Consider the following 23,349-nt stretch of genomic DNA (forward strand, 5'->3'; position numbering starts at 1 on the left):
CTAGTTATCCATCACATACATCTACAACATATCCTCTAAAATTTGATTAACCCTATCTATCTGTCCATCTATCTGAGGATGATAAGTGGTGCTAAAGTTGAGCCTAGTGTCCAATGCTACTTGTAATTCCTTCCAAAAGGATGATGTAAAGAAGGAATCTCTATCTGAGATGATCTAATGAGAATGGCATGAAGTCTAAAAATGTCTTGCAAGAACACCTATGCAACTATAGGGGTGGTGAAGCTAGTTTGAATTGGTGAAAAATGGGTAACTTTGGTCAAAGTGTCAACCATCACCATCATGACATCATGGCAATGAGCAGACATCAAAAGACCAACAATGAAATCCATGGAGATAGTGTCCCACTTCCACTCCAGTATCTCATGGGGCTGCAAGAGTCCACCTAGATGTCCATGTTTTTCCTTAACCCTCTAACACTCAAGACATCTAGCTACAATATTAGTAATCTGCATCCTCATACCTGGCCAATGATATAGCTATCTTAAGGTGGGATGGAGTTTCTTCACTCTAGGATGTGCTACATAACATGCTTGATGAGCCTCGAGAATAATGAACTCATGTAAGTCACCTATTGAGGGTACATAGATGCACCATTTATGTCATAATAATCCCTCTTAATCTAATGAATAATCAAGAAATTTACCCTCAAGAGGTCTCTGAGAGTGGACTATCTAGCAAAATTCTACATAAAATTCATCCTCTGGTAGGTGATGCATAATACTCTCCCTCAAATCTATGTCTATAAAAATGGAAGCAAGCTCATGAAATCATCTACTTAAGGCATCTACCACTATGTTCTTCTTACCCATAATGTAATGCACATCAAAATCATACTCACATAGGAACTCCATCCATCTCCTTTTCCTACCATTAAGATTTGGCTATGTGAAAATACATTGCAAGCTTTGGTGATCTGAATGAAGTTCAAATCATCACCCTAAAAGAAAATGAAGCCATCATGCCAATGCATGGACCACTTCCACAAGCTTTAGATCATTAGTAGGGTAATTGAGCTCATGAGCCTTGAGTTTCCTAGACTCATAAGCTATAGCTTGACTCTCTTACATAAGAACAACTGGAAAATTCCATCCATAAAAACATCTGTGCATACTACAAAGTCCAATGAGGGGTGCACCTCTAGTTTCATTTGCTTTAGTATCAACTTCAATGGTATCACTATTCCACCACTCTCTTTTTCATTTATGTAAATGTAAATTTTAATTAGTTATAGTGACTACTAAATGTAAAGACTATCCAGTAGGAACGCACAAGAAAAAGTCTAAGAGATCAAAAACTATAAATCATGGGCATAGAAATTCCTTATTAAAAATTACCCACTCTTTATACATATAGGATTAACTTATATTAATCTTGTAACAATAAAAAATGAGAAAATACTTTGTCAAAATAGAAATACACCACCACACTACCACACTTCATCTTATTGGAGAAACTAGAAAACTAGGGGGGATATTTCACCTCTAAAACTACTTCTCCAATCATCTCCTTAACGGGAATAAAAAAAACATTAAACTTTTGAAGATACACTCTGAAATGATTCCAATGAACAAACAAGGAGCTTACTAAAATTTGAGATGACTAGGTCCTAAATCTCAAGAAGTGGCCCCCAAGACACTAAATTTGTAGAATGAAGAAGTTGATAAGAGCTTTGCTAGAGAATGGAAAGTTTTGGGGAGGATTTGACACCATAACCTCATCAAAATCATAAGTGCATTTTACTTCCCTGGCTTGAAAGGTTTGGTTCTTCAATATGCATCTAATAGAAGCTTAGAAAAGCATTTGTACCTTGAAATAAATCATCAAAGTGCTTATCAATTGGGATCGAGTGAATGTTTGAGCATTGCCATAGATGTAGCACATGGCATGGAGTATCTTCATTATGATTTTCCTCTATAGCTTGTTAAATGTGATTTGAAATTGAGTAATGTGCTTTTGGATGTCGACATGACAACCCTTATGAATAATTTTGGTATATCTCATTTAATTTCTACAAGCCCCATAGATTCACTGAGTATAGTAACATTTGCACTCAAAGGATATATAGGCTATATTACTCCACATAATTATTTTCTTGAGTATCTTTTATATTGGCATTGACATTTTACTTAATAGATTCTCATGAATAAATTGGTTTGAAGAGAATGTTCTAGGTGGGAATGTTTCTGCGAACAAAGATGTGTATAGTTTTGGAATCTTGATATTAGAAATGGTTACAAAGAAGAGAGCAAGAAATGAGATGTTTGTGGGACATATGAACTTGCAAAAGTGAGTGGCAACAACTTTTCTAAATAGAGTGGCATATATTGTTGGTGCTAGGCTATTGAAAGATGTGAATGAAAACATGGAAAATAACATATGTCTTATTTCTTTCATTAATGTTTGTTTCCTTTGTAGCAGTGAATCACCAAGAGAATGAAATTCAATGAAAGACATGGCTAGGAAATTGGAGAACCTCAAGGAATCATTGATAGGAGGTCCAACTACTTCTAATTTAACACCAACTATATCAAAGCTCCTATGCAATATCAATTTCATAGAACCATTGGCCTCTAGTAGTCAAAGTTCTTCATTTTACCTCATGACCTTCCTTGAAACCTTTGTACTGAGTTAATCTACATGAAAAATCACATATTAAAATTTTATTTCTAAAACTATCACAAGAAACACACATAATTAAATCAAATGCTTAAGAGAAAATTTCATGAACCATTAGGAATTTAAAAAAGCACAATCCTTTTTATTGCAATTATTGTCATAAATAATGTGTATACAACAACTGCAAAAAGCTTTATTTATGAATGAAGCAACTAGCAATGTGAGATGACAAAATTATGCAAATTAAATTCAATTGCATATCCCAAATTAAAGAGCAAAGGGAATTGTTACATTAAGTACCATGGTAGATTTAGAAAGAAAAACAACATCAAACATACCTTTCTTCTTGTGGCATTCTAGAATGAATGCAAATTGATGGAAAGTTGCACTCCACAAGAAGCTTGTTTAGCTCTACAGATTTGTTAACACTCTTGACAATATCACAACTTGATTAAAGTCCAATGCATCAAGAAAATCATTTAGCTTCCAATTCTTCTCAAGTTTTCTCAGTCTGATGTAGTGCTAGAAGAATCTCAAGACAAAAATGCCAGACACAACAAAAGAGAGAATGGTTTAATATTTTATTGGACATTATTAAACTCAAATAAATTTAATACTTGAATTAAACCATGAAGTGTCAATTTTGCCTTATCATCAACATATATCTCCATAGGCTATCGATGAAAAAAAATGTGTGTAACATTAGGTGATGTGATTTCCATCAAGAGCCAATAGTGCCACAAAAATCCCCTCATTGATCCAAGGAGCACATGTTGAATGAAAAGTAAGGTTCAACTAGTAGCTTCATTGTCCAATATACCATCCTTGAATTCTAAATTTAATACTTCACTATATCTTTGAATTAATTATTTGTATTGTTGTTACAAAACTAGTAACAAAGGCCACATGCAACCCATGTCTCCAATATGTACAATGAATGAAAGTTGGCCACCATAGAAAATTCATCTCTACACTACCTCTAAGGCAGCTCTATTCTTGCAAATGCAAAGAAAAGGATTTAGGTAACATGCAATCCCAACTTTGAAATTACAATAAAGCTATGTTAGTCTAGTATTGATGATTGATGGTGAGAAAGTAGAGGAAAACAAGGGCTTGGCTAAGAAAAATAGAACTTTAGATAAACATGATTCACATTTGTAAATGTGTGCTACCAACTTATGGCCAAAACATGAATCGCCTTTGCAAGGGTTAAATAAACATCTTAAGATCAATACTATATAAATAAGCATAACTAGTATTCCAGCTAGTTAAAGCCAATTTAAATGAACTAACTAGTTTCCCCAATCATTAAAGTAATATATAATGTAGGATTAAATAGGTCAACTTATACGAAAGACATTACATCTTGCATGAATCTCTTGAAGATGGGCCAAATCTCCTTGCTCAGAGTGGCAGAGAACATCATAACTTGCTTGTCATGAGGGGTCCTCTTGAAAATCTCCTAGACATCTCTCTAAATGTCTATAGCATTAAAAAAATAAAAATCCATAATAAATACACTATGTAATCAAAATCTATTAAAAAAGATATCGATTGACATACCAAATGATTCCAACATTCTATCACACTCATCAAGGATAAAATGTATGGCATTTTTGAGACTGAAATATTTTTCCCTTGCTAGAGAAAGTATCCTTCCAAGAGTTCCCACCACAATGTGTGGACACTCATTTTTTAACAATTCTTTATGGACTTTAATGTTTAACCCTCCATAGAATACAACCACCTTCAAGTCTATTAAATAAGTGATAAATCTCTCAAATTCATGGCATATCTATAATCTAAAACAAAACTGGTAAGAAATCATTATTAATGGAAATAACTAAGTATAAATTAACCACAAAAGCCTAGTTATCAAAGAAAAAATTCCACTATATTAGTACATACATTTAAAATACTTGGTATGCCAATTCTTGAGTATGACACAAGACAAGAGCTGCAACTTGCCTGGGAAAAGGTTCAATCTACTGCAGTGTGGAAAGAAAAAATACTATGGTATTTCCCATTCCAAACTTAGCTTGGAAAATCACATCCATCCCTTGGATGGTTTGGGGAATGCATTCATGTTGTACTGATAGAATAAAATAAAATAAAGTGATATCTCAGTTAGGACATTCACAATTGGGCTAATTTCATAATAGTTTAAGATAGCCATGATTATTATCCAACTTTAGAGGCACAATGTAGGTAAATTACCTACAAAACATTTACATGAAGTTATTAAAGAGAATATTTCAACAAAAATTATAAGTTCTCAGTAGTCAATCAATGAGCACCATGATAATTACATCATCTTCAGTCAAATAAATAGCATTTTGATGTATCTCACTATTATTTTGGGATTGAATTTAGATGTCAATTCCTTCCTTGGGCAAGAGAAAAATTTGCACATAACTTATATGAAACATAAATTTCAAGTATTGAAGAAAATTGGTTCATATGTTACTATTAATTAGCATGTATAGTAAAACATGTATGAAGCAATTTAAGAGTCTCTATAATCAAGTTTACAAATATATGATCACATCACAAATATGTGATTAAGACTTCTTTAGAGTTATATTTATATACTACAATACACTTTAGTAGTTTGAAATTGTAAGCTGATCAAACTCAAAGCCATGTATATTCATTATGTTAGCTTGACAGAGTATATTGTAATCTATATATACGTAATGAAATACTGAAAAACATGTAATAGTAGGAACAATTTCATGCTATGCAGCTAAAAATGAATTATTTTCCTTGCTTGCCTTGATAATAATTCTTTTCTGAGTTCACAAACATGAGAGAAAAGGGAAAACATGAATAAGATTTTAAAGGTCATTAATATTTAAAGTTGTTGTTAGAATACTTGTAATTCTTCTAGTTTGTCAATCCCTTTACAAGAGAATTAGGAGTTTTGGGAATTTATCATTGCCATAATACCTCAATTTCATAAATGTAAAAAGAAAACAAATGACAAAAATAGGTATCTTTTCAAGCTACAAGGTTGAATAGTTCTTGTGTGCATTGAATTTTATTTTACTTTCACATTAAAATCATTCATCCACTTGAGTTGACTATTAGGGAAGCAATCAAGATCCAACGATATAGACATAAATAGTAACAACTACTATCCATACAAGATCACAAAGAATACCTTCAATGAAGTCATTAAATATTGCTCTCTCTATTTCATGTCTTGTGAACTCAATGTCACCTTTCAACTCCATCTACCCAGTTTCTCTAGACAAATCATTTGTTACAAGGTTTAATAAAGTGTGGCAAACCTTTGCCTATGGATAAAGGTGATAACTAATTCTTTTCCATGTCTCTTTCAATAAATGCTTACCAATAGGCATAGGCTTAAGGTTTATTTTTGTTGGTATCACCTAGGAATGGTAATCAAGGAATGATCCTAATATTTTGAATACTACTTCATTTATGCAGTCATATAGGAGATGACATTTTGACCTACTTCTATGAGCCTTTATTCTAATGTATGCACTTACCTTAGAAAACTCAATGTCACTAAAAATTCTTTTAGATGGTGTCATATCCTTATACAAACCTTCTAACTTGCCAAACAAATGGGGATCCAATGGATTTCTAGGGGAATGCCATCTAGAAAAAATCGTATTAGAATCCCTAATGAAACCAGAAGAAACAAGTACATCTCTAATATATAGTAGATCAGGTAGCTATTTCTTTGAACAAAAAATACCATCCATTCTTAGAGATTCAATATTAAACTTTTCAATGGCAAATAATATACTCTTGGATGTATGGTGTGTTCTAGCCTTTGATGGCACATTGCAAGTATTTTCCCTTGCAATTTCCTCATCTCCAATTTTATGATCTTTGAAATGTAAGTTGTCCCTGTGTACAAATTTTTTACACCTATGCATTGGCATTTTTGACCCCTTTAACTTGAGTAGATGAAGTTGTAAGTGTAGCTCTAAAACATAAGCATGGGGATCATAACTACTAAATATATAAATTCAAAATGTGTACATTACATGAGAGATGCTTTAGATTTCATTGGAAAAAAATTAAGCTGATGACAAAATCTCACATACCATGAAGATTTGAACTTATTTCTTTTAACTCATTTGGGCTAGAAAAATCTTCTTGGAAAGGAAAATCAAGAATAGACATTAGACTTCGATGTTCACCTTTATCAATATTGATTTTTGGGACATGGTTCTCAAATAAGGGAAATCTCTTTATTGGATTGCAACGTGAAGGAAATTTTGGTTGCACTACTGATGAAATTTCCTTCATAAAATGCCTTGACTCACCCAACAATGCGTGGACCATGATTGGTAGGGTGAGTCCAATGTACAATATGTCCTTATAATATATTAATCTTATGCAAGAGTTTATGCTAAATCAAAGAAGTGGAACAATGATCAAGACTGTCAAACACAGGGTGAAGGTGGACTTGGGAAGCACCAATATTGGTTGGAAGATTCTTGATGGATATAAATGGGATGTGATGGTTGGGGATGTTTATTGGGATGTGTTTGAAGGTGTTTGAATCAAATTTGAACTTATGTGTTGTAGGGAAGGGGTTTTTTATAGAAAACCCTAGATTGTTAACCCATTTCATGAGGGTTTGTTGGTTGGGAGTGTAGATGTGGGTATCTAGACAATCTAAATTGAAAAGTGGTGGTATTTTATTGGGCTAGGATAATTAGGCCCAGGTGCATGTGTAATCAACACTAAAAGGCTTCACAAGTCAAGGGATGAAGATTTGAGTTTAAGATGGGTTTAATAACTCCAAAAAGGGTATTTGGAAAGGTAATCAACTTACTATGGTGTTTAGAAACTTTTTAGGGAATTTGCAAATTTTGTCTAGATAGGGCTACTAGGTAGGCCTAGAAGGACTATAGTGAACAATGATGAAATATGGATTGTTTGGAGTGGATGGAGAGTTGGATTATGGTAGATAGACCATAATAAGCTGATCCAAGGTGTTGGGATAGTGTGAGAAGCTTGGTTGAGATTTTGGTATGGTGGAGGTACTAGGTACACTAGGTGACCTAGGAGGGAATTAGTGCAATAAGAGATTGTGACAATGAAATAGGAACTGAACTCATGAGTGAGGTGTGTCAAAGTGATCTATCAAGTTAGAGAAATCTATTTGATCTTTGAGTGAGGTTAAATCCTTGAGTGGATTCCAAGTAGTTTGTTGAATCCTCAAGTTGAGTTGATTTCCTTAAAATGATAGTGGAGGGCTCTGCATCAAGTCTTGATATCTTGGATGACTGATAAAAATAAACATGTCACTCATAAAAATAACTTGATATCTTGGATAACTGATGTGATGCTACTGTATTTTTACAACTGTACTATTTTGGATGGCAATGACATGGATATATCTCATATTTACTAACAAAATTTATCTTAATCTAGGGTTGGACTATGATATTTTTATCAATAAAGAAAATAGGATGTAACTACTTCATTGAGGATACTATCCACAAATCCTTATCATTTACTATAGTTTAGTCAATCAAGAGTTTGCATCATCACCATTCTTGTCAAGTTTGTCAAACAATTTCAAGCACAAATCAATCAAAACTCCTTTGCATCTCCCCAACCTCATCCTTGTCAACTCATAACAATACAATGATGCAAATGCTACACATAAAATTTATACATATAGAAAAGAAAATAGTTATTTGCAAAAAAGTGGTGAAGAATAAGTAGTCTAAGCTCTCTAACTACATCCTATGCACCCATTGTCATCCAGTGTGACAATTTTGGGTAGGTCAAACTATCATCCCTGTCTAATTTATTGAAAAATATTCAAATAATTCAATTTTGTAAAATATATTTTAGATAACATCCTTGTAACATAATTTTGTTTTTTCTTCTTGTGACTCAATAGTTTGAGGAAATCTCCATGACCTTTTTCATGTACAATTATGGTAACTACCACACTAGTTATATAAAGAGTAGTATCCAAACTATCCTTCCAATGTGTTTCAAAGTGCATGAATCCAAAATGGGGTATAATAAATGTGTTTGTAGATGCTGATTATTGAATCAATTGGAAGAGAAATAGTTACTACTTATATAACCACTAGACTACATTTTAGGGTCGAACCTCTGCTATGGCTCAAATTGGAAAGTTGGTAGCTTACACTTCCTAAGCTTTTTTGTGCTCAACTAAATAATTTGACATTTAAATTGAAGAATTTATATCTTATGATTTCTACTACATTCAACTTCTTAGATCAAGACTACTTTTTGATGAGGTGGAAATGGTGTTGATTTGTGGTAAACATTTGATTTTTTTTCACCCATCAATTATAGATACTATGTCCTCACATCGCCCAAGTCTATTTTCCCACTTTTATTCAAAATTTAAATTTAGGAATCATCTTATCTATATAGGTAATTCCATAAGCTCAAGTTTGTGTTATACATAAGAACATAGACCTGAAGCCCTTGGTATGGTCTTTTACCCTTACAAGGATTGATTGTAAAGAGGATTCCGCAATATGGAGTGAGAGACCAATGAATATACATATCTACAAAGCTTTCACTAGTTAAATTCATAAAGTGTGACACATAAATTTTTGTAAATACTTATTCCCAAATATTTCTTTAGTATCATTAGCCTGGACATTGAAACCAAAGAAATTCAACAGCCCAATCATAGTTTCCTTTGTTCCAAAATAAATATAACAAAAAATCAAAAGAGACAAGCTTTATAATAATGATAAAAAGATACAAAAAAAAGGTTGTAACTATTGCAAATCTTTCTCATATTGAAATTGATCTCCTTGGCCACATTTATTTCACTGGTATCCTCTTTATCTCATGTTGTCCAATTTTTTTAAGCTAAAATCCTCTTTATCTTGTGGTAATGTATTGACACCATGTGTTTCCCCCCCTTTTACTCATGTTGAGACAAATGCTTCAAGTGTGAGAGACATGGTTAAAGCAATAAGAAGATTAACTTTTTTTTTAATGTTTTTGCTAGCTTTGGTAGGAATCATCTTGCAATCCCTTGTCAATTTCCTAATGACCTCATATTGAGTAACATGCCTCTGATGTCTCCCTATTTGTATGGGTGTCTCTCAAACATTTCCTTATCTCAATTCCCTAATTTACTAGGGAACACTCCCCCAAATCCAAGGACATAACCCACATAAAATCAACCTTATATTTCAATTAGATACTTGATCTATTTCTATAGCATAACTTTTGAAGGGGTTGAGATGCATGTTTGTACCTAATATGTGCAAAAAAAAAAGTTAGCAATGAAAGGAAAATGGAAAAAGGTAGGCATCTCAAATTCATTTACACACAAATTTCCAAATGAGGTACCAACACACTAGCATAGATTTGTACCTACCAAAATATTCAAAGGATAGAAAATGGACAAGAGTTGAAATCAACAAACAAATGAGAAAAATATTTAATCAATTAAAACATGACCAATTAGAGCCAATGTCAATGCATTAGATGCAATTCCTATAGGAACACAATTATGCATTGTTTCCTTTTAAATATGATGCCCCCTTAATATTGTCCAAATGAGCTTATTGTACTAATATTGGGCTTTAGAAACAACATTATTCAATAACAATTGGGATGGGGGTGGGAAAGTCTTTCATTTTGCAATGTCTATCTCAATCTATTGCTCGCATTAGGTGCTACTAAATGCCCTCAATAATGCAATGTTTTGAATTTGAACACTGTACAATAAAGATGCTGAGGAACTTGCCCATAAATTGTAAAGTGCCCTGATTATGTGTTGCACTACACATTTTGTAAAGCCTAGCTCAAGTTATCTTACTCTTTTTGGTGAGAATAAACATGAACCTACAACTTTCTATGAGTTCCCAACTCTATCAAGAAGTCAAGCATTAAGTAAACAAAACCAAAAGAGAACTTGTCAGCCACACAATAATAGAGTTCGAGGTTATTTTGAGCCAATAATCATTACTGATTTTTATTTTTTATTTCAAAGCTAGTATTTATGAATGCATGTGTGAGTTCTTTGATGTATGCACATATATTTTTGCATACACACACATGCATTTATGAATGCATGTGTGAGTTCATTTTTTACTGTTGCATATATATGTTTATAACTACAACTTGATGAATACTTGCTAGTTTCCAATAAAATGGCTCTAAGACTTGTATCATTTATGTATTTGTATGAAATCTACCATATATTTCCAAGTAATACTTCAACTCAATAAAGAGATTATCTGATATGCAATACTAAACATTCTATCATCTTCTTCTCTACTTGTCTACAAATAATTACAAAGGAAATATAAAATTGTATTGCAATTATAGCCTTTTTAAAAACGTCATCTTGGCTTAGGCCTTTGTATCATGATAAATTTTAAACTAAGTAAAAAGGTAACATTTTTTCAAACATGATACACAAATTTTACAAAATGAAATTGGTTTAACAAATTATGGAGTTTTATTATTGATGAAGCACACCCTTGTCCAAATTTCAAAATACCATTTTGAAGTACTATTTTGTTTGTGGTATCTATTGCATTTAGCATTTAGAATATTGGAAAGAGTATGTAAGGTAGATTCTAGTACTCAATTTTCTCCTAGATATTGCAAAAATTAGGCTATTTAGTAGGATCTATTCAGAAAAATGAGGTCTATGAAACCAAGTGCCAATATCAATTAAAGGGCCAAATTCACCACAAAGAATCTAGAACAAGAAAATGAATATTTTGCAATAAATAGGTGAAAAAATGAATAGTGATATGTAGAGCTCTAAACACATTTGGGAGCTCCTAGTTTTTGCTACTATTTGTAAGATGTACGTATATTTTTATTTCAAAGCTTAAGCCTCAATCCTGCATTGATTATGACACATAGAATTAAAATATCACTAGGTTGTAACCTTCAAATGGAAAATTGTGTGGATTTAGCTTGTCTAAGTATCAACCATATCCCAAGAAGATAAATTGCATAAACGCTATGCTAGACTTTGCAAGAACATGCAAATTCTTCCTCCAGCGATTGATCATTGCAAAATGAACCCCAATCTTACCCATGATCAAGCTCCAATATTCCTCATAAAGCCCCAATATTACCCACAAATTTCCATGATACCTTATGCGGGAATGAAATAACATAAAAGAATAATATCATGATATGACTATAAGCTCGTGTAAATATATAAGATTAAATTTACCATAATTTTTGTTTGTTATGACCAGAGTTGGTCAAAATTTCAACCAGCTTGGGAAAACTTAGGACATTTTCAACCAATAGGGGGATGAAAACCAAAAAAGAAAAGAAATCATACCTTTGGTAGAAAAATAAGTGCAAATGTACTAGTGATGTATTTAGCCAATTCTATATGTATTGTTAGGGTCTGTCAGGCCTAGGTATTAAGTTTCATTGTCTAGAACCTTCTAGGGTGGCATAAAATTGCTTATTTAAGAAAGGCTCAAACATTTTCTAGGACAACTCTGGCTAGTAGTTTGTAGCTTAGTCTTTCATATTACTATAATTAAGGCACCTATGTGGGTTGGCATAATGTACTTTTAAATTCTATAATTTTGCATTTGTGGTGCAAATAAGAAGTCCATGTTTTGTTCTTGCATTTTCTATTGTTTCTTTTTTTTTTGTTATGAGTTTATTGTTTTGAGGGGAGCACCCTTCATCACAATGCTTGTGGGAGCTCAAAAATTCTTGTGGTTTTTATTGGCTCTTGACAATGTGGCTTGCAAGATGTAGTTCTTGCGGATTTGATCAATTGAATTGGAGCATTTATGTAGGAGGAGTGTGATTGTGATGTGGAGCATTTGTGGGTGTTTGTGTGAATCTATTTGGGTCTTGTTTAAGTTTATCGTGTGTATTTAATGGGTGTTTTAATCCTTCTAAGGTATTGGATATTTAATATATGTTGTAGGCCAACTTGTGGCTTAAATATGTATGTAATATGACTTTATCTATTTTTTAACTTGCTAGGTTGGGATGTGGTTTAGTTGGGTATAAGTAGAGGGTCTTTTGGAGTCTTGAGTCATGGTCATTCATTATGGAGAAGAAGGAGTATATGAGAGAAGAAAAGTTTGAGAAAAGCTAGTAGCTAAGTGTGGGATTGGGAAACAAAAAGGTTCCTTGGTGGCTTGCAAGCAAAATTTTTGATTCTTCTTGGAGTTTCTACTAGAATGTGGTTTTGGACTAGCTAGTGATTGGAACTTGCAAGGTCTTGCATAATTTCTATTGTAATTGCTTATGTATTTGGTCATAACCTAGAAAGCCCTACAACTAGGTATGTTAGATGTAAATCTTATGATTCTATTATGAGAATTAGCCTTATTGTGGATCTAAATCTTTGTGTTATTGTGTTATAGTATGGTTATTTGTTGGGGGCTAGGATATATCCTTTGGTGATTCTTCTACCTTGTACTACATCATGTGGTATCAGAGATAATTTTCCTAAGTGTGTACATGCATTGTTGAAGTTGAGGTAGTTTGCACTAGGACCTAGGGTGAAGATTATCAGAGTGAAGGTTTGATCTGGTTGGAGATTTTTTGCAAATGGTTAGCGAATATATTGAAAGATGTATCCATGAAGATTGGACCCTAGGTTGATTGGAGATCTCTATGATGACATGGAAGAAAGGATCTCATAGAAGGTTAAAATAGATTTCAGATATGGGATGGAGTTGATGAAGAATGAGATCATGAGTGCTATATTTGGAGTACACTAACATGTGGGTACTGAAGATGGTTGTGAAGAAGTAGTTGAAGATTTTGAGGTTGTTGGACCTAGTGTAAAATATAAAAATTATCACATGGAGAGACCTATGGGAGATAGGGATGGTTAGTTTTATAGATTTGACACTTAGTTGAAGTTAAAGAACAAGATGTATGTTTCAAATTTATCAAGTACTTTAAATCCTAAAGACTTGATTTATTGGATTGGCAAATTGGAAGACTACTTTGAGTTAAAGTATATTAGTGATTGACTTAGAGTAAGTTTGGCAAAACATAAGTTGAAAGTGTCAGAAATATAAGAGGAGTAACTGAGAGGGGAGGGGAAAATTAGTCACCACAAAAATAAATTCTAGATCCCTTAGATGTTAGTAAAATCAAAACTCAACTTTGTTGTAACTTGGTAAGTACACAATAAAAATGTTGTCACTCAATAAACACTGAAATAGCTTGGAAAATTCTTAAAATTAAAATCTTAAGATATTATATATGGTTAATATTACTTTAACTTAGTTACAAACACATAAAAGAAATAGCATGAACACAATTGACACTAAGATTTAACATGGAAACCCAATTTGGGAAAAACCACTAATTAAAAGTAGTTATTGATTTTCACTCTTCTGAAGTGAGCCCTGTTAAGAGCCAACCCTATAAAAGGTTAAAAAACATACTATTAGGTGTGACCTTTTAGAGTATTTAATCACCCTATTAGGAGTGGCCTTGTTAGAGGTTTTTTGAAAATTCAATAGAAATGCCACCTTTTAGAGTATTTACAAATAGCTCTTAAGCTAAATCTTTTAAGAGATTTAGATCACTACTAAATGGTTAGAGAGTAACAATTAGATGACTTAATTTTTGATGCAACTGAATTGCTGATTACAGATCTCAATTCTGGCTTGTATACTTGATCCTTCTTGATCGAATGTATCTTTGAATCTTAATAAGGATATTCTATTTATCTTTCTAATTTGCTTCCTCTTAGCATCATCAAATCTTCAATTATGTTCCTCATATTTAATCCTTAGCTTGACCTTATATTTATATCTTACATATTGTCAAGTCAGTTTGAATACAACCTAGAATAATTAATATTCATCTTCTCAGTTGGCTAGAACCAACATACAATTCAATTGAACTCAATATACCAAAAAAATTACCTGACCCTACTCGGTAGATACTAACTCAAAGAGATTTTTCTATGTTAAATAAGTGAACTTGGTTAATACTACATGTTCACAAAGTTCTTTGGTAACCAAGTGAGCTTGGTTAACATTGGTTCCATCCAATATTTCCTTCATTAACTGAGTGAGCTTAGTTAACACTCAACTTCTACAAACTTTCCTTTGTCACTTAAGTGATTTCGAAATACATTGTCTTCTAAACTAGAAAAACTCTAGAATGATTGGTAGACACAGAAAAATATCTTCAATGCTTGAGTGAGCTCGACATAGAATGACTGGAAATGATATGACATTTTGTGTAATATCAGTGATAATACACAATTAATAAATTATTTCCAATAGAAAGGACATGCTTAACTTTATTGAAAGAATTAAAATGAGATAGAGAAGATGAAGGTGAAATGAAGATCACTAGTTGGAGGTTGATGGTGACAAAATTGAAGACTAAGTTCATTTTTGCTGATTATGAACTTGAATTATTTTGAGCTATCATTTTGTATGATGCTTAAAGACAAGAATCATTTCAAACTCCTCTCTTGAAAAGATAATCTAATATCAACTCCAAGGTTCTAGGTGATCTTGTGACCTACTAATATCTGCTCAGTTGAAGATAAATGTGTTTTTTCATAGGGAGGCCTTTGTTGGTTTAAACCAATTTTAGATAAGATATCAATCTATTTTCTATTTCAAAATTAACCACAAAAAGAGATATATTTTTGGCATTTTCTATTTTTTTTTTTAATGAATGCAATCTAACAACATAAATATATCAATTACTAATTTAACCAAGTATTTGTAAAAAGAAAATAAAAAAGATATGGTAAAAAGAAGTTTAAGAAAATGGATTGAAAAAAAGATCCCTAATAGACGTAAGCCATGAAAATAATATGTCTATGGGTTAAGCCTTTAAAAATATTAGTAGGCAACCAATGAAAATAGGAGAAATGCTTCCTTAATTTCATTGATCCAATCATTGATGGGAATTCAGTAACCATAAGATGTTTCACTTTTCATCAGATTGCAAGGCTACAAAAACTGTGCTCATGCAAGACAAAAGTCTATGTATGAACAATAGGTGATCTCTTCTCCAACTAAATATGTTATCAAAATTTGTAAACACATAGCAAACACCAGAATTGAAAGATCACTCAATCAAAATAATAGAACAAAACTATTGGCTCCATTACACTCCATGAAGACACATTCACAAAATAAAACACAATCCAACAAGAATAAATATACTTAGAATGACAACACCAATAACATATATTATTGCATCAAAATAATGATCTAGAGTAGATATTTAATTCCTCAATTTACAAGAAATCTTCTCCTCAATTTGTGTTGAGAGTGACAAATATCTTCATGCCAATATATGTTTATGTACAAACTAACTCTCTAAATGGTGCCAGGTAGGACTTCACCCTTGTTTATATCAATTAATGGGTGCATGAGACTCTACATGTCTTAAAATGAAGAAAGAAGAAGTAGATAAGAAGAAGGAAGCCAATAGATGATGTAGGAGTCTTTGGAGATGTCAAACATAGAAGCTCAACCTTCTTTGGATGTTTATAGGAGTTAAACTATAGTAAGAATGCATTTTTGATGCATGAAAAGCTCTAAATTTAGAAATGAAAATTAACTATCAGTGCACCTCTGACTTCTTCAAAAACTTTTGGCTCACTTTGGAAGATCAGGGTTCAAAAAATATAAAATTTTCCTAAGTGTCAAAACTGAATTCTAGCTTTTGGGTTTTGTTCCCCCTCATACCAAAGCTATGTTTGGATGTTTTCTCTTGAATCTCTCTATAATCTCCATTACTTGGGTTACATCTAGAAGTTCTAAAGCATCATACCTATCTTTTACTATTGCTGATAATTGCCCACTTCTATGTGAGTCTCCACAAAGTTTTCAAGCTTTATATCCAATTCCAATAATGCCTCCTCCATCTTAAATGCTTGTTTAATGTCTTTGTCATTCAAAGCTTTATTAGAGATATTTTGAAACTATTTGATGAGTATTTGCACCAAAAAGAGTTTATCACTTGACTCATCTTAAAAAATGTCAAGGTACACATCACTATAATACTTCTTTGCTTCCAAAATTTGCTCTTGGATTTGATCCTTGAGCTTATGAATATCGACATGTAGTGTCTCCATTACTTTATTACTATCTGCAATTTTCTCAACTAATCATTGATATTATCTAACTCATCCCCCATATATATATATATATATCAACATATGATACCTTTGACCTTTTATTGATTGCAATGCTTGAAGGTAATTTCCCTAGATATGTACCTCATCCATCAATCCAAAATCTTGATTTAAAATAGAAATTAGTTTCTTCGTATTATTTTGTATATGGTGCTATAACTTAAGATTCACCTGTATTATCTACACCCCTTTTCCTCAAAAATTTCTTGCCATAGCTAACAAGCCTTCAAAAATGGATCCACCTGTATAATTGCCTTTTTTTTATCTTTCCTCTCTAGAGCTACTTTAAGGGTGGTCTCCAGATTAACTAGGTCAATAAGACTAACTAACTCATGTAGGAATCCCCTCATAATTTCATTTTTCTTTCTGAAATTGACCAATTAAGCTTCATATTTGTCTATGTGGTTAAACACTTCTTTAATTCATTTAAATTTAGCCATGTCCATAGTTAAATTTCCCAGCAAGACTTCTTTTACTTGATAATCATTTCTGGTAAGATCTTTAGTATCTACATGTAGAAGAGGGATAACAATGTGAGCAAACAGGTCCTAATTTTGGCTCTTCATAATGAAGGCCAATTTATGTGCATGACCCTTAGGTAACTCAGGCTTCTTGAGAGTTTCAACTAATTCTCTCATTCCCTCTTCCTTAGTACAATATAGTTGCCTTTTTGGCCTAACCATCACCTCTTTTCTCAACCATCTTGAATGTGTTTCCATCATAGACTTATACTTAGATGAAGAGGGGGTTTGTTTTGCTAGACCCTTTCCCTTATCGCTCCTCTCCATATTACTTTCTTTTTGTGAGGGATCTATATTAGGCATCGCTATATCTGTTGAGTCCATAATTTTACCTTTGTATCTTAAGAAGTTTGCTAGGGTTATTCATATATTTTTGCCTCCTTTAATACTTCATTAGTGGGTATTTTTTGTGTGTCTTCTTGCATTGGTTGCACTTGTTCTTCATTAACCCGAGGGAGAGGAGTAGTTGAACCTTTATCCACTAAAGATGAATCTTGAGCTGGTGATGATAGAGCACCTAGAGTTCCTTGTGGAGAAGATGGAAATTGACTCAAATTTTCTCCCAAAGCCTAATTTTTTGGTGTATCCCTCATCTTGTCACCTAGGAGTTTAGTACCTATAGGCATGGAGTCATAATTTGACATTTTAAAGACATCAGTCCCTTGGTCCTCTTGTTCATCTATCCATTGTTGTATCTCATCCTCTAAAGTTGTAACTTGAATAGGTTGTGTAGGAATGGATGTCAAAATTATAGTAGAACTACTTCATTCTACTTTAGTAGCCCTAGCTAGATGAGTCCTCTAACTTAAGGGAAGGTTATCCTCTTCATCTTCTTCATCCTCTTTAGCTCCTTCAGGAATTTTTTTTGAGATTAAAGGAATAGGAATAACCTTACTTTGAACATTCTATCTTCTAGTCCTTTTAATTAGGGTCTTATCCTTTTTCCTCTTAGGAGTTGACAGAGAGGCTTCTTCTTCTTCTTGAATCTATGAAGAAACCTCTTATGCTTCCTCTTTAGATCCTTGTCCCTATTTTGGTTGTGGCACTTGTGGATTATCTTGAGCTTGAGTGGCTTCTTGGGCTTGAGTTTCCTCTTGGGATCAAATCCCTTTAACCACAAGCTTAGATTTCTATGAAGAAAATCTTTTCCTTTTATTCTTTCCTTTTTGTGCCTTGAAGTACCCAACTTCCCTATCATGCTAATACACTATCTCTAGCCTAATTAGAGATTGGGTTGTGAACATTAATTCTATAACCATTTCCCCTCTAACTTTTAATGGGTGAGCTGTAGCTTGGAAAACTACTATTTGTGGGATTGGATGTAGCTTGAATGGTCTCTTAATCCATTCCTTGGCCAATTGGATGATATGCCTCACCATATGATTGATATCTATATTTTCCTCTTTATCAATTTTTGCATTCATGATCAGCTGATTGCATATCTTATCTCAATTATATAGAGGATCCAAGACATCTAAAGTGTCTTGTTGAACAACCTTCAATGGAAACTTTATTTTTAAGGAATTTCCTACTAAACAAAGAGTCATCCTAGAACAATCCCTTATCCAGATATCATAGTCATCTACTACATTCATCTAGTGAAACTCTATAGCATCTTCATATTTAAATGGTTTTCCTACCAAGTATTGGACTCTGGAAATATTATCAAAACATGGATGAGGGGAGTTATAATCCTCCAAGGGATAATGATCCCATTCTAACTCAAAAATCATGATATCCTACTTCTGCTTGACACCAAACAAACCTATGGTGATGAGCCATACCCTGGTCTTCTTATGCTATTTCCATACTCTAGTTATATGCAGATGAGAGTTGTCATGCAATCTATAGAAAAATGAGTCTATCACATGGATACCTAGGGAGCTTCTTAGGATTTAAAGTTATACCTACTACCCTTAAGTAAGTGAATGTCTTGAATTAGATGTAGTAGGCACCTATTTTTGTAATTCTTGTTGCTACCTCTTCTAACATCCTTTTTGCATAGTCTTGCTCAATGAACTAAATGATTGCAAAAATGAAAGCATCATTCTGTTGCCCCACTTTTTAGTCCTTTAGTAATTTGGCAAAGTATATGCTTTTTCATATTTGGTCTTATCAAGTCAATAAGTCTTTCCTCTTTAGGTGATGATTGTCTCCATCAAGTTTCCATCTTTTCCCCTTCTCGCACATTGTATAGCTGGGTGGGTTTTCCTCATGGTCATAGTTCATTTGGGTAGTCTAGATCCTTACTCAATGGAGATTCTCAAAGGATACTATGTCAAACAAATTTACTTGTAGATTATATGAATTGAATATGAAGAAAGATGAAGGGGTAGAAATTTCAGTTTTGCCTTCTCCTTTTGTGGACTTTCGCACCTTGAAGGTAAAATTCCGCAATGAGTTTTAAATACGATTTGCAAATTTCAAGATAGAACAGTGAGTGAAGTTATAGATAAGTCAGTTGATTATCATCATATTCTAGCATGGGAATCATTCAAAAATTGCCAAAGTGATTAGAAAAGGCATTGGCAGAAAACTCAAAACTGACTTCTCCTCCTGCGGACTTTCGTAGTTGGAAGGTGAAACTCCGCCAGAAATGTAAATGCAGTCTATAGGATGAATTCAAAAAGAAGAGTTATGTTTTTCTTAAGATCATCTAAAGTTCAGGATGTTTCAATCATGTGAATGATTTAAAACCTGTTGAGATGAGTAAAAGGAATATTTGCGAAAAACTAAAAAATAGCTTCTCTTTTTACAAGCTTTCGCACCAAGAAGTCAATTTTCTGAATAGGCATAACTAAAGAAAGTAAAGGAAGTCAGTGGGCCCCACTTTCGTTGGCAAAGTACTTTTTCTATTTTTCGAAGGCTTAAAACAAAATAGTTAAGACAGAAAGGACTAAACAGAGGCTTCGTGGAAAATTGGAAATTTCCCTCTCCTTTGTGGAGTTTCTACCTTCAGAGGCGATTTTCCGCATTGTCTAGAAAATTAATCTTGCAGGATTGGTTATGTAACAAATTAATCACAAGAAGCCTAAAGGATACAAGGGAAGTTAATACTCACATCTAAAAAGGAGTCTAAATGCAGAATCGAGCTGAGCAGATTTCACCCTAGGGAGTACTCCGTTTTGGTTTTTCTGAAATAGGGTTAAAATGAGAAAGTAAGTCAGTAATAAAGGAAGTTATCATTAAGCCAATGAAAAAGTGAAAAGATACAGTACTCACAAAGCTATTTCTCACAATCATTTACATTCTCAAGTTTCATAGTCTACATCTGTTTGATTAAATGGATCGTTTCTCTAGATTTGATGGTTTGGGTGGAGTCCGATCAACATGGCAGAACATCACAGATACTTCAGTCTACTTTTATGATATTCTAGATTTTCAAAGAAGGAAAAGGACTGAACTGATTCATCCTATTATTGAGAAGCTCTTTGAGAGTAGACTGGTGGAGGCAGCTGGATTTCTTGTGGTAGTTCAAGCTTAGGAGTTGATTGTAGAGTATATCAATCATTACAATCCAGACACTAAGTAGATTCTGTTGCCTGATCATAGTGTATTAATTTCAGTCGATAGGCAAGCAGTGGTGAACTGTTTGCACATCCCAGAACATGAGGAGTTCTCCACACTGATAGTTGGAGGAACCATATCATAATTCTCTTTGAAAAAGATGGTATGGAGGAAAGAAATCATGAAGTCTTGGTTCTAGAAACTGAGGGGAGTCAAGAGTAAGGTCCCTAAAACCCTTTTTGGCACTGATCTCAAGCCAAAAATTGTGGATATTATGGTTCTTTTGCATTGACTCAAAGGTGAGGCAGATGCCTTTAATTTTGTAGAGCAATATTTTTTCTTGGTGCAAATTATTTGCTCAGATTTGCAGTATATTGACTGGGCATTTGAGGTCAGTGAGCAATTATCTAGGGCTCTCAGTGTAGCCAAGTTTTATAATTCATTTTATATGTCTTCCTTCCTGATATATATGCTGGCTTCATTACAGTTATGGCCAGGCCTCCCTAGAATTGAAGATGCACCAGAAAATGTTAAAAGTTATGAATTCTATCCATGCTTGGAGCTACAAAATAGCTATACAGATTTTATCAGAGTTAATGATGCATTCACTATGAGAATTTTGAGGGAAGTCCAAGGGTGTCTGGAGCAGAGATTCAGCCCAGAAGCAATGGCGATAATCAGTCAGTTTGGTTGCTTTTTTATACAATTCTCATCCTTCTCCTATTTGCATCTTGTAGCATTTGATGGTTTTCCTTTGAAGATGCCCAGATACTCAGATGACATGATCGTGTTGATGGAGATCATGAGACAGGCTCTCCAGGTGAATGCGTTAAGTGCTGGATTGCGAAAGAAGGGATATGAATTCCCTATAAAGGTTGGAGCTTAAAGTTGCAAATCCAGGTTAGATGCTAAGAACATGGTGAAAGCATTTGAAGGAAGGTTCAAATTACAAGAGTATGAAGTTTTGAGACCCATGTTTGACTCAAATGGGTATGCTCGAGATGTGCTTCAGATTGGAGGCATGATCAAACATATCACCACCATAGAAGACTACTGGGAAAATTGTAAAGATGAGTTGGAGAGTAGAGATCGTGCATTTGTTAGATTCATGGTGGATCAAACAAGAACTTATGGTATCAATTTGGATGTAGAAGGGCTAGAGGATGATGGCCAAAATATGTACAATAATACATATTTAACAAGGTTGAGAAATACCCCAGTCAGTTCAGAGCCCTACACTAATATAGATGAAGATCTCGATGTTATGGTGGCTAGGATTATCAAAAGAATAGGAAAATGGGTAGAGTGGACAGCCGAGAAGGGCCAAAGTAAGGGAAAAGCTTCTCAACAATCTCTAGCTACTGCCACTCCCACTTCTTCTCATAGCGCCACACCAATGTATCAATATCAGCTACTCAAGGACCAGCTATGCCTATAGGAGGAGGAGATCAACCACCTGAAAAGAACATTCCCATATCTCCGACATGTCAAGGTGACTCTCTGCTAGTTATCAAGACCCAGTCTACTGCTGAAGAAAAAGAGACTGGTAAGGAAAAAGATAGTGGTGCTCCTCCAATCTTCATTCCTCATCTTTCCCCATCTCCATCTCCACAGAATACACCTGTCCCTTCTCCTTATACTACACCACTTCCATCTCCTCATCATAGTCCTATTCTATCTGAGAAGACTCCCATTTTGCAGCCATTTGGTTCTCCAATTCAGGTAGTAGAGATTGGAGATGGAGACTCTAGTTGCAGTGAATCCACTAAATTGGACAAGGCTGAAGGAGGAACACAAGAGGAGGAAAAAGCTCCAAGCTCATCTAGACTTCTTTCTAGAGATTCAAAGAATCCTTTCTCTACAGAAACAATGGTGAAGACTCTAGTGAAGAAGAAGATGTTCAACATCGAATCATTAGGAGCAGCTTCTAAGGTAATTGGAACAGATTCCTGGCTTGAAGACTCACTGGAAAGAAAAAGGAAAAGAAAAGGTGAACATGTTCCTGCAAAGGACATTGTATCTCAGGCAGTTTGTTCTGGTTCTACCATGGTGAAGGTCAAGAAGCAAAAAACTTTGTCAATTCTGGGGCAAGATTGAGAAACATGACATCTGACCATGGAGATTGCCAAACCCAATAAGGCAGGGTGAATTGAAGATCTGAATCCTGGAGATTTTACTCTGCATTCTATTGATCTTGGAGAAACCAGGAATGATACAAAAGGTGGGCCTATGGAGATTGGCTAGTGAGATCATAGAAAATCAATTGGAGGATCTCAAGTTGTCAAAGATCAGAATGAAATCAAAGATAGAGGAGCTTAAGAGGTTCATCAAGTAGTTATTTGTCCCATTGGAAACTATTACTAGTGTACCTCCTACTGAAAATCCCATAGTAGAGGAAGTACAAGCCTTCATCTCCCAACTACAAAAAGACCAACATTTCAGTCAGATCGGGAAGGAATGGATTGACAAGCTCAATTCAGATGGAGTTATGTTGATTGATTAGATTGAAAATGTTATCATTCAATTAGAGACTGAGAAAGATAACCTCAC

General features: G+C 33.8%; 1 pseudogene; it reads right to left on the reverse strand.

Annotated features, from left to right (window-relative positions):
• Positions 1-2,046: 2,046 nt before the first annotated feature.
• Positions 2,047-4,724, reverse strand: LOC149559004 (DEAD-box ATP-dependent RNA helicase 15-like; annotated as a pseudogene).
• Positions 4,725-23,349: the final 18,625 nt, after the last annotated feature.

This window comes from Cupressus sempervirens, chromosome 5 (genome assembly GCF_028749045.1).
Source record: "Cupressus sempervirens isolate cs-2001-9-10 chromosome 5, ASM2874904v1, whole genome shotgun sequence".
Classification (NCBI taxonomy): Eukaryota; Viridiplantae; Streptophyta; class Pinopsida; order Cupressales; family Cupressaceae; genus Cupressus; species Cupressus sempervirens.